Genomic DNA, 13,603 nt, shown 5'->3' with positions numbered 1-13,603 from the left:
GAAAAGATGTGGTCTCCCTGCAGTTGTTGTCCCCAGACGAGAGTTCCCTTGTGCTTCCTCAGTTGAATCTCCTTAACTTGACGGGGGAGGGGCTGCCCGAGCTGCCACCCTCCCCAGCCCTATCCCAACTCATACTTATTTTACATATTAGATCTCTTGATCATGAAGATTGTTCTCACAGGGTGAGGTTCATCCATTATATTTTAAAATAGGAAGGTACAAATTACATATTTGAATTGCATCTATGTGCTGGATTCAAATGCCCCCCCCCCTTCCTTTCTCAATTGTGCCCGTCAGCAGCTATTCTTAGGTTGCTGCCAATGGGTGTGACACATTAATTTCTTCTGTGGGGTACACTGGACTCCACAAGGATTCACATTGGGGTGTAGAGTAGGATCTTGATCTGAGGCACCAACCGGCTCAAAGCTTTTGACTGTTCCCAAGATGCTCAGCGCATCCTCCTCTATAACCCCGCTTCCATGAACAGGGAGTTCAGTTTGTAGTTGGTGCCTTCAGTAGCAGGCCACTTAACAGGGGCCTGCCTCAGGCAGCCTATTCTTAGCTATTAATTTTGACAAGAAAAGAAGAACTTGTTTTATGATAATCTACAAGGGCTGCAGCAGGCTAGGTCTAATAGACATCTTTACTGCAGCTTCATCACTCCCAGCGGCGCTGTATACTCCCGTGCCCTGGTTGCTGGGTCACTGCAGCGGAGGCTCCGGTTTCTTCCTAAGGTCAGTCACACACACACACCGCCCTTCCGGATCACGAGGCCGCTGATAAAGGGGAGCGTGGCCGTAGGGGGTGGGCCGTGTGCGCACTGGGGTGGACACTGATTACTGGGCAGCCGCTCCACTAGCCACCAGGTACAGTTAAGGAGCACAGGTCTGGGGGTTTTTCTCCTATATTAACCCAATTTTGTACTGCCCGCAGCGCATTGTGATTGGTAATAGGGCCTGATTCAGGTTGGATTGCAATCACAATAAGCGATCCAACTGCAAAAATTGCTAAGAGCATATGCATGTGCCTGCATGCGATCGCCTCTGCCTGTCAATCGGGGCAGGGGGGGAGAGTGGGGTCAGCAACACTCCATTTCCAAGTCAGGGATGGAGCAGTGCGGGGGCAAGGCTTCAAAATGGGGTCTGCAATGGAGGAGACACAGGGGGCGTGGTCACAGCGGCTGTATGACATCACATTCAGCCGCTGTGATCACAAAAATGGTGGCGGCTTCCTGCGCGCACATACAGTCTGCACCAGCAGGAGGCTACACCATTGTTTATGATCACGCTGAACTGCAGTGCGACTGCAATTACAGCATGGTCAAGAAGGGAGGTGTCATACTGGGTGGCCATGCCCTGTCACTGTGCAGGAGCCAGCACCGCTTACACACTAGTCCCCGGGTGCAGCCCCCAACCCCCGGGACACCCGGAGCAACAAAATGTAGATTCAGGCCACCAGGCCACGCCCCTACCTATGAAATCATGCCTCCTTTTTACCATTGCGCTGCTTATTTGCACGCACTGCATTACAATCTCCCTCGCCACCTCTCTGGGTGTCACCAGTGATAGTGACACCTCTGCCATGCTTGTAGCAGCTGGTCCAAAGATCTATGCCTCAAGCCCTGAGTGTTTGCCCTTGTGACTTGTTGATCATGATAGCGAAGCAGATGCTTACAGAAAACTGCAGGGGCTTAGATTGAAAATAAAAAAAATTGATGGGTATAAGGTAGAGAGGAGCGGGTTCGGTTCTCCGAGAACCGAATTCCCCACGAACTCCACGTTGTTTACACTGGTCTGAGGCAGGCTCGGTTGTTCCCGCCAGACTCGGAAAACCTGAACAAGGGAAAATGTCATCATCCCGCTGTCGGATTCTCGCGAGATTCGGATATTATATATAGAGCTGCACGTTGCCGCCATTTTTACTCGTGCATTGAAGAGAGAGCGGAGAGGACGTGGCTATGTTCTCTCAGTGGAAATCTCAATATCAGTGCTCAGTATCAGTGGTTACTTATTGCTGCTCAGTAATACTAGTAGTGTGTCTCTCCTGCTCAGTGTCAGTTCTCAGTAGTATCCTCATCAGTGCTCAGTATCACTGCTCATTGTCTTGTGCTGCATTGTGGTGCTCAGCATACTACAGTACATTACTAATAGTCCAGTGCTGCATCTTGCTGCTCAGTGTCAGTTCTAGTATCCTCATCAGTGCTCACTATCACTGCTCATTGCATTGTGGTGTTCTGTATACTACAGTAATATAGTAACATATAGTAACATAGTTTTTGAGGTTGAATAGAGGCAAATTGCCCATCGTGTTCAACCTGTTTTAAGTTGTGATGATTCTACATACTTGCTGAATAATGTTTTATGACTAGTTAGCTACTATAACTCATGTTACCCCCGGATTAACCTTGTTGATATTTTAAGTATTATAACCTTGGATAGCTTTTTCATTCAGAAATGTATCCATTCCTTTTTTAAATCCAATTACAGAGTCCGCCATTACCACCTTCCCTGGCAGGGAATTCCACATCCTGATTGCCCTAACAGTTAAGAACCCTTTCCTCCATTGCGTTCTGAACTTTCCTCCAGTCGCAGCGAGTGACCACGTGTTCTTTTAATAAATAATTCCTCTGATAACTCTTTGTTATGTATCTTTACATATTTGAAGATATTAATAATATCTCCTCTTAGGCACCTCTTTTCTAGTGTATACATATTCAGCCTAGTAAGTCTTTCCTTATAGTCCAGTACTTTTAGGCCTTTAATCAATTTAGTCTTCAGGATCTCTCGGACTTCCATGAGCAGCAGAGTAGTGCAATGGAAGGATGCTAGGCCCATAACCCAGAGGTCGATTGATCGAAACTATCCTCTGCTATGTGCATTTTTTTTTTATAATTAAAGTAATCAAAAACTGGGATTGATATTTTGGCTCTTTTATTTTTACTTAAAGTACAATAACTTTTATCATTTTAATTTGTTTTAATAGTATATTGACAGCATTGTTTTCTTTAAAAAATGCACTTAATTTTCTTTACCCTATTACTGAAATGGTAATTGACAAAAACAAACTACATTGTCACCAGAAGAGCAATGCAAAATGTACAAGTGATATATTAAAATCATCTTCCATCTTGAATTTCAATGATGCATTGGGACAACAATTTTGTGAGAAACATCTTCACCCATAAAGAAAGATTTTCTTAATTCCTTACCTGTGTGCTGATTAGATATTACCTTGTTTTCACATTAAACAGACTTCCACATGAGAAAGCAGCAAGGATGCAGTAACGTTTATGTTTCCTGGTGTCAACCTGTATTATTTCAGTAGACATTGAAATGAGGATGCATCTTGCTGCCTTTCCAATGTAGCAAGTTTAATTCAGTAATAGGTGAAAAAACATTCCTACAAAGGTGTTAATCAGAGACTTGGCTTTGTGGACACTTTTCAGAGAGCAAATTTGTTAGCATAAAAATAAAGTCAGAAAATGAAGAGCTGTTTAATCACTCAATTGGACTTTTCTGCCAGCATAATTTTTTTTTCTCTGCAACCCACTGCTAAATTGTGCTTCCTAGCTGTTTTTTATAAAATCACTTAATCAAATCTAACTCTGATTACATCAGAGAAGGCCAGGTACCCTACATCATAAGAGGGGGTTTGAAATTTTGACTTGTCTACTTAAAGATCACCAAAATCTGATCACAAGGTCAATTACATCCCTGGATGGGATTGAACCACCAACCTTTTGGTTAATAGCCAAACATGCTAACCGATTGCACCACAGAGACACCTCGTAAAAGTTTATTCTGACAAAGGCTAATAAGCATCAATCTAGAACGTTTCCTAGAAAAACTTTAAAAAGTCAATAATCTGGAGAGTTTTTGTAAGAAACACATTGCTACTTTCCCATGATGAGTGAGTGCTTCAGGATCTCTTGCACTTACATAAGCAGCAGAGTACTGCAACGGAAGCATGCTGGGCCCATAACCCAGAGGTAGGCAGATTGAAACTATCTTCTGCTATATGCATTGTTTTTTGTTAATTAAAGTAATCCAAAACTGGGATTGATATTTTGGCTCTTTTATTTTTACTTAAAGTACAATAACTTTTACCATTTTAATTTGTTTTAATAGTATATTGACAGTATTGTTTTCTTTCAAAAATCCACTTAATTTTCTTTACCCTATTATTAAAATGGTAATTGACAAAAACAAACTACATTGTCACCAGAAGAGCAGTACAAAATGTACAAGTGATATATTAAAATCATCTTTCCAGCTTGAATTTCAATGATGCTTTGGTGCAACAATTTTTTGAGAAACATCTTCACCCATAAAGAAAGATTTTCTTAATTCCTTACCTGTGTGCTGATTAGATATCACCTTGTTTTCACATTAAACAGACTTCCCCATGAGGAAGCAGCAAGGATGCAGTGACGTTTATGTTTCCTGGTGTCAACCTGTATTATTTCAGTAGACATTGAAATGAGGATGCATCTTGCTGCCTTTCCAATGAAGCAAGTTTAATTCAGTAATAGGTGAAAAACCATTCCTACAAAGGTGTTAATCAGAGACTTGGCTTTGTGGACACTTTTCAGAGAGCAAATTTGTTAGCATAAACATAAAATCAGAAAATGAAGAGCTGTTTAATCACTCAATTGGACTTTTCTGCCAGCATAATTTTTTTTCTCTGCAACCCACTGCTAAATTGTGCTTCCTAGCTGTTTTTTATAAAATCACTTAATCAAATCTAACTCTGATTACATCAGAGAAGGCCAGGTACCCTACACCATAAGAGGGAGTTTGACATTTTGACTTGTCTACTTAAAGATTACCAAAATCTAATCACAAGGTCAATTACATCCATGGGTGGGATTGAACCACCAACCTTTTGGTTAATAGCCAAACATGCTAACCGATTGCACCACAGAGACACCTCGTAAAAGTATATACTGACAAAGGCTAATAAGCATTCATCTAGAACGTTTCCCAGAAAAACTTTAAAAAGTCAATAATCTGGAGAGTTTTTGTAAGAAACACATTGGTACTTTCCCATGATGAGTGAGTGCTTCAGGATCTCTTGCACTTACATGAGCAGCAAAGTACTGCAACGGAAGCATGCTGGGCCCATAACCCAGAGGTAGGCAGATTGAAACTATCCTCTGCTATATGCATTGTTTTTTGTTAATTAAAGTAATCCAAAACTGGGATTGATATTTTGGCTCTTTTATTTTTACTTAAAGTACAATAACTTTTACCATTTTAATTTGTTTTAATAGTATATTGACAGTATTGTTTTCTTTCAAAAATCCACTTAATTTTCTTTACCCTATTATTAAAATGGTAATTGACAAAAACAAACTACATTGTCACCAGAAGAGCAGTACAAAATGTACAAGTGATATATTAAAATCATCTTTCCAGCTTGAAATTCAATGATGCTTTGGTGCAACAATTTTGTGAGAAACATCTTCACCCATAAAGAAAGATTTTCTTAATTCCTTACCTGTGTGCTGATTAGATATCACCTTGTTTTCACATTAAACAGACTTCCCCATGAGGAAGCAGCAAGGATGCAGTGACGTTTATGTTTCCTGGTGTCAACCTGTATTATTTCAGTAGACATTGAAATGAGGATGCATCTTGCTGCCTTTCCAATGAAGCAAGTTTAATTCAGTAATAGGTGAAAAACCATTCCTACAAAGGTGTTAATCAGAGACTTGGCTTTGTGGACACTTTTCATAGAGCAAATTTGTTAGCATAAACATAAAATCAGAAAATGAAGAGCTGTTTCGTCACTCAATTGGACTTTTCTGCCAGCATAATTTTTTTTCTCTGCAACCCACTGCTAAATTGTGCTTCCTAGCTGTTTTTTTATAAAATCACTTAATCAAATCTAACTCTGATTACATCAGAGAAGGCCAGGTACCCTACACCATAAGAGGGGGTTTGAAATTTTGACTTGTCTACTTAAAGATCACCAAAATCTGATTACAAGGTCAAATACATCCCTGGGTGGGATTGAACCACCAACCTTTTGGTTAAAAGCCAAACATGCTAACCGATTGCGCCACATAGACACCTTGCAAAAGTAGATACTGACAAAGGCTAATAAGCATTCATCTAGAACGTTTCCTAGAAAAACTTTAAAAAGTCAATAATCTGGAGAATTTTTGTAAGAAACACATTGGTACTTTCCCATGATGAGTGAGTGCTTCAGGATCTCTTTCACTTACATGGGCTATTAACCAAAAGGTTGGTGGTTCAATCCCACCCAGGGATGTAATTGACCTTGTGATCAGATTTTGGTGATCTTTAAGTAGACAAGTCAAAATTTCAAACCCCCTCTTATGGTGTAGGGTACCTGGCCTTCTCTGACATAATCAGAGTTAGATTTAATTAAGTGATTTTATAAAAAACAGCTAGGAAGCACAATTTAGCAGTGGGTTGCAGAGAAAAAAATAACATTTTAAACCTACCGGTAAAATTTTTTTCTCGTAGTCCGTAGAGGATGATGGGGACTCCGTAAGGACCATGGGGGATAGACGGGCTCCGCAGCAGACATGGGCACTTTAAGAAAGACTTTAGATCTGGGTGTGCACTGGCTCCTCCCTCTATGCCCCTCCTCCATACCTCAGTTAGAGAAACTGTGCCCAGAGGAGACGGACAGTACGAGGAAAGGATTTTTGTTAATCCAAGGTCAAGATTCATACCAGCCACACCAATCACACCGTATAACTTGTGATATACTACCCAGTTAACAGTATGAAAACAACATAGCATCAGTCCAAGACCGATGAAAACTAACATATAACCCTTATGTAAGCAATAACTATATACAAGTCTTGCAGAAGTAGTCCGCACTTGGGACGGGCACCCAGCATCCTCTACGGACTACGAGAAAAAGATTTACCGGTAGGTTTAAAATCTTATTTTCTCTTACGTCCTAGAGGATGCTGGGGACTCAGTAAGGACCATGGGGATTATACCAAAGCTCCCAAACGGGCTCCTGCGGATGACTCTGCAGCACCGATTGAGCAAACAGGAGGTCCTCCTCAGCCAGGGTATCAAACTTATAGAACTTTGCAAAGGTGTTTGAACCCGACCAAGTAGCAGCTCGGCACAGCTGTAGTGCCGAGACCCCTCGGGCAGCTGCCCAAGAAGAGCCCACCTTCCTAGTGGAATGGGCCTTGACTGAATTAGGCAACGGCAATCCCGCCATAGAATGCGCCTGCTGAATCGTGTTACAGATCCAGAGAGCAATAGTCTGCTTTGAAGCAGGGGTGCCAATCTTGTTGGCTGCATACAGGACAAACAGTGCTTCTGTTTTTCTGACTCTAGCCGTTCTGGCCACGTAAATTTTCAAAGCCCTGACCACATCAAGGGACTCGGAATCCTCCAAGTCACGCGTAGCCACAGGCATCACGATAGGTTGGTTCATATGAAAGGATGAGTCCACTATTAGCAGGAATTGAGGACGGGTCTGCAATTCCGCTCTATCCATATGGAAAACCAGATAGGGGATTTTATGTGATAAAGCTGCTAATTCCGACACTCGCCTAGCGGAAGCCAAGGCTAATAACATGACCACCTTCCAAGTGAGATATTTAAACTCCACCATTTTAAGTGGTTCAAACCATAACCTTAACACCACGTTAAGGTCCCAAGGGACCACCGGAGGTACAAAAGGAGGCTGAATATGCAGTACTCCCTTCACAAAAGTTTGTACTTACTTCAGGAAGAGAGGCCAATTCCTTTTGAAAGAAAATGGATAAGGCCAAAATCTGAACCTTAATAGAGCCTAATTTTAGGCCCAAATTCACTCCAGTTTGTAGGAAGTGAAGGAAGTGGCCCAGGTGGAATTCTTCCGTATGAGCATTCCTGGCCTCACACCAAGAAACATATTTTCGCCATATACAGTGATAATGTTTAGATGTCACGTCCTTCCTAGCCTTTATTAGCGTAGGAATGACCTCATCTGGAATACCCTTTTCCGCTAGGATCCGGCGTTCAACCGCCATGCCGTCAAACGCAGCCGCGGTAAGTCTTGGAACAGACAGGGCCCCTGTTGCAACAGGTCCTGTCTTAGAGGAAGTGGCCACGGATCTTCTGTGAGCATTTCCTGCAGATCTGGATACCAGGTCCTTCGCGGCCAATCTGAAACAATGAGAATTGTTCTTACTCCTCTTTTTCTTACTATTATCAACACCTTGGGTATGAGAGGTAGAGGAGGAAATACATAGACCGACCGGAACACCCACGGTGTCACTAGGGCGTCTACAGCTACTGCCTGAGGGTCTCTTGACCTGGTGCAATACCTCTGTAGCTTTTTGTTGAGGCGGGACGCCATCATGTCTATCTGGAACAGTCCCCACCGACTTGCAATCTGTGCGAAGACTTCCTGATGGAGTCCCCACTCTCCTGGATGTAGGTTGTGTCTGCTGAGGAAGTCTGCTTCCCAGTTGTCCACTCCCGGAATGAACACTGCTGACAGTGCGCTTACATGATTCTCCGTCCAGCGAAGAATTCTGGTGGCTTCCGCCATCGCCACTCTGCTCCTTGTGCCGCCTTGGCGGTTTACATGAACTACTGCGGTGACGTTGTCTGACTGGATCAGAACTGGTTGGTCGCGAAGTAAGGTCTCCGCTTGACATAGGGCGTTGTATATGGCCCTTAGCTCCAGGATGTTGATGTGAAGACAAGTCTCCTGACTTGACCAAAGACCTTGGAAATTTCTTCCCTGTGTGGCTGCTCCCCAACCTCGGAGGCTCGCGTTCGTGGTCACCAGGATCCAGTCCTGAATGCCGAACCTGCGGCCCTCTAGAAGGTGAGCACTCTGCAGCCACCACAGGAGAGATACCCTGGCCCTGGGGGACAGGGTGATCAACTGATGAATCTGTAGATGTGACCCGGACCACTTGTCCAGTAGGTCCCATTGCAAGATCCTCGCATAGAACCTGCCGAAGGGAATGGCCTCGTATGATGCCACCATCATTCCCAGGACTCGAGTGCAGTGATGCACTGACACCTGTTTTGGTTTCAATAGGTTCCTGACCAGAGTCATGAGTTCCTGGGCCTTTTCTATCGGAAGATAAACCCTTTTCTGGTCCGTATCCAGAATAATGCCCAAGCAAAGTCAGACGAGTCGTAGGAACCAACTGCGACTTCGGGATATTGAGAATCCAGCCGTGTTGCTGTAACACCTTCAGTGAAAGTTATACGCTGTTCAGCAACTGCTCTCTTGATCTCGCTTTTATGAGGAGATCGTTCAAGTACGGGATAATTGTGACACCTTGCTTTCGCAGGAGCACCATAATTTCCGTCATTACCTTGGTGAAAATTCTTGGAGAAAATTCTGGAGAGACCAAACGGCAACGTCTGAAATTGGTAATGACAATACTGTACCGCAAATCTTAGGTACGCCTGATGAGGTGGATAAATGAGTACATGAAGGTATGCATCCTTTATGTCCAGAGATATCATAAAATCCCCCCCTTCTAGGCTGGCGATGACCGCTCTTAGCGATTCCATCTTGAACTTGAACCTTTTCAAGTATAGGTTCAGGGATTTTAAATTTAATATGGGTCTGACCAAACCGTCCGGTTTTGGGACTACAAACAGGGTCGAATAATTTCCCTTTCCTTGTTGAAGCAGGGGAACCTTGACCACCACCTGTTGAAGATACAATTTGTGAATTGCATTTAACACTATCTCCCTTTCCTGGGGAGAAGATGGTAGGGCCGATTTGAAAAACCGGCGAGGAGGCACCTCTTCGAATTTCAGCTTGTAACCCTGAGAAACAATTTCTATTGCCTAGGGATCCACCTGCGAATGAACCCAGATGTGGCTGAAAACTCGAAGACGTGCCCCCAACTGGGCGGACTCCTTTAGCGTAGCCCCAGCGTCATGCAGTGGATTTTGTAGAGGCCGGGGAGGACTTCTGTTCCTGGGAACTAGCTGTGTTGTGCAGCTTCTTCCCTCTGCCCTTACCTCTGGCAAGAAACGACGCACCTCGTACTTTCTTGTTTCTCTGTGATCGAAAGGACTGCATTTGATAATGTGGTGCTTTCTTAGGCTGTGAGGGAATATAAGGCAAAAAATTTGATTTACCAGCTGTAGCTGTGGAGACTAGGTCCGAGAGACCTTCCCCAAACAATTCCTCACCCCTGTAAGGTAAAACCTCCATATGCCTTTTTGAGTCGGCATCACCTGTCCATTGCCGGGTCCATAGGACTCATCTAGCAGAAATCGACATAGCGTTTATTCTAGAACCCAGTAGACTAATGTCACTTTGAGCATCTCTCATATATAGGACAGCATCTTTTATATGCCCTATGGTCAATAACATAGCATCCTTATCTAGGGTCTCAATCTCTGCTGATAAGGTATCTGTCCATGCTGCCACCGCGCTACAACCCCGGCCGACGCAATTGCCGGTCTGAGTAAGGTACCAGAATGTGTGTAAATGGACTTTAGGGTAACCTCCTGCTTGCGGTCAGCAGGGTCCCTGATGGTAGCCGTATCCTGGGATGGCAGCGCTACCTTTTTGGATAAGCGTGTCAATGCTTTATACACCCTAGGGGAGGATTCCCACCGTATCCTGTCCATTGGCGGGAAAGGATACGCCATAAGAATCCTTTTGGGAATCTGCAGCTTTTTGTCTGGAGATTCCCAAGCTTTTTCACATAATTCGTTCAACTCATGTGAGGGGGGAAAGGTTATCTCAGGTTTCTTTCCCTTATACATGTGTACCCTCGTGTCAGGGACAGGGGACTCTGTGATGTGCAAAACATCTTTTAGTGCAATAATCATATATCGAATACATTTAGCCAATTTTGGCTGTAACTTTGCATCATAGTAGTCGACACTGGAGTCAGAATCCGTGTCGGTATCTGTGTCAACTATTTGGGATAGTGGGCGCTTTTGAGACCCGAAGGTCCCTGCGACATAGGGACAGGCATGGGTTGACTCCCTGACTGTTCCCTAGCTTCAGCTTTGTCTAATCTCTTGTGTAATAAGTTTACATTAGCACTTAAAACATTCCACATATCCATCCAGTCAGGTGTCGGCGTTGTCGATGGAGACACCACATTAATTTGCTCCTGCTCCTCTCTAGGAGAGCCTTCTACCTCAGACATGTCGACACACGTGTACCGACACACCATACACTCAGGGAATCCTCTTATCTGAGGACAGTTCCCCAACAAGGCCCTTTGGAGAGACAGAGAGAGAGAGTATGCCAGCACACACCCCAGCGCTATATGACCCAGGAAAAAAACACAATAATTTTATGTTTACCCAGTAGCGCTGTATTTCCATATATATATGCGCCTAATTATGTGCCCCCCTCTTCTTTAAGACCCTCTTTCTACCGTGGTATAAGCAGGGGAGAGTCCGTGGAGCTTCCCCTCAGCGGTGCCGTGGAGAAAATGGCGCTGGTGAGTGCTGAGGGAGAAGCCCCACCCCCTCAGCGACGGGCTTCTGTCCCGCTCAAATATAGTAAAAAAATGGCGGGGGCTCTTATATATATATATACAGTGCCTAGCTGCATATATATTTAATTTGCCAAAGAGAGGTCTATATTGCTGCCCAGGGCGTCCCCCCTGCGCCCTTCACCCTTACACTGACTGCCGTGTGAGAGGTGTATGGGAGCAATGGAGCACAGCTTTACTGCTGTGCGTTACCTCAGTGAAGATCATGAAGTCTTCCGCCGCCTCTGAAGTCTTCTTTTCTTCTCATACTCACCCGGCTTCTATCTTCCGGCTCTGCGAGGGGGACGGCGGCGCGGCGCTGGGACGGACGGCGAGGGTGAGACCTGCGTACCGATCCCTCTGGAGCTAATGCTGTACAGTAGCCTAAGAAGCAGAGCCTATCAACTCACAGAAGTAGGTGTGCATCTCTCCCCTCCGCCCCTCGATGCAGAGAGTCTGTTGCCAGCAGGCTCCCTGAAAATAAAAAAATCTAACAAATATACTTTCTGTCAGGAAACTCAGGAGAGCTCCCTGAAAAGCACCCAGTCTCCTCTGGGCACAGTAGTAAACTGAGGTCTGGAGGAGGGGCATAGAGGGAGGAGCCAGTGCACACCCAGATCTAAAGTCTTTCTTAAAGTGCCCATGTCTCCTGCGGAGCCCGTCTATCCCCCATGGTCCTTACGGAGTCCCCAGCATCCTCTAGGACGTAAGAGAAAAATTATGCTGGCAGAAAAATCCAATTGAGTGATTAAACAGCTCCAGAGCTGCTCTGTAAGGCAAGTAAAAGGGTGTGGGCCCTGCAGCACTACCTGTAGTTTGCATTGTGCATTGGAAGCCTAGTTTGCTGTCTGTTTCCACTTCTTTTTTCTTGAGCCCCTCCCGTCTATACCCTTGTGCACTATCCTGACTTCTCCTCCCCTCTGCTTACTTTGTGCCTTCCAAAGCACAATGCAAACTACAGGTAGTGCTGCAGGGCCCACACCCTTTTACTTGCCTTACAGAGCAGCTCTTGAGCTGTTACAGTGCCCAGCTGCTGCAAGAAATCAGCGTGAATGCTTCAGGGGCTGGGGCATGGCCAACATGAGCCCCACACCGAAGGAGGGTGGGGGTGTTTAATGCGAACTAGGGGTCTCGCACAATGCGAACTACAGGTAGTGCTGCAGGGCCCACACCCTTTTACTTGCCTTACAGAGCAGCTCTGGAGCTGTTACAGTGCCCAGCTGCTGCAAGAAATGTGAACTAGGGGTCATCCAAGTGCCGCAAAAGGCCGCCATGCCCTGCACGCCCCTTTTCTCTTTTCATATGCAGACGAGGGTTGAAGCCAACTTTGACCCACTGCTTGGATGACATCGCCATATGCAAATCCATCTGCTGCAGGCCTTCCCCCAGGAATGCTTGCACTCGTTGTTGCATTTGGTTTGTTGTTTGGGGGTGCTTCAGTATTAGGCAGCCTTCTGCCCTCCCATGTTCATCTGAGAATATGTGTTCTCCCTGCAGTTGTTGTCCCCAGATGAGAGTTCCCTTGTGCTGCCTCAGTTGAATCTCCTTTACTTGACAGAGATGTGCCTGAGCAGAGGCCCTCCCCAGCCCTATCCCAAATCATACTTATTTTGCATAGGAGATACCATGGTCATGAAGACTGTTCTCCCAGGGAGCGTTTCATTCATTGCATTCTTGGTATGCTGACCCCTGTGATTTCCCCAAATGTGGGAAACTCGACTGCATTATTTAATGCGAACTAGGGGTCATCCAAGCACCGCAAAAGGCCGCCATGCCCTGCATACCCCTTTTCTCTTTTCATAAGCAGACGAGGTTTGAAGCCAACTTTGACCCACTGCTTGGATGACATCACTTGCTGCCTTTCCAATGAAGCAAGTTTAATTTAATAATAGGTGAAAAACCATCCCTACAAAGGTGTTAATCAGATACTTGGCTTTGTGGACACTTTTCAGAGCACAAATTTGTTAGCATAAAATAAAGCCAGAAAATGAAGAGCTGTTTAATCACTCAATTGGATTTTTCTGCCAGCATATTTCTTTTTCTCTGCAACCCACTGCTAAATTGTGCTTCCTAGCTGTTTTTATAAATTCACTGAATCAAATCTAACTCTGATTACATCAGAGAAGGCCAGGTACCCTA

At 44.7% G+C, this 13,603-nt stretch overlaps 1 non-coding gene and 1 pseudogene across 1 annotated transcript; one reads left to right on the top strand and one right to left on the bottom strand.

The window, feature by feature from the left end:
- Positions 1-3,708: 3,708 nt before the first annotated feature.
- Positions 3,709-3,782, bottom strand: TRNAN-AUU (transfer RNA asparagine (anticodon AUU)). Its single transcript has one exon. It is a non-coding gene; the product is annotated as a tRNA-Asn (tRNA).
- A 9,283-nt stretch (positions 3,783-13,065) lies between these two features.
- Positions 13,066-13,244, top strand: LOC135042340 (U1 spliceosomal RNA; annotated as a pseudogene).
- Positions 13,245-13,603: the final 359 nt, after the last annotated feature.

The sequence above is a fragment of the Pseudophryne corroboree genome, unplaced genomic scaffold (genome assembly GCF_028390025.1).
Source record: "Pseudophryne corroboree isolate aPseCor3 unplaced genomic scaffold, aPseCor3.hap2 scaffold_823, whole genome shotgun sequence".
In the NCBI taxonomy this organism is placed as follows: Eukaryota; Metazoa; Chordata; class Amphibia; order Anura; family Myobatrachidae; genus Pseudophryne; species Pseudophryne corroboree.
This window is presented reverse-complemented; position numbering and strand designations above follow the sequence as displayed.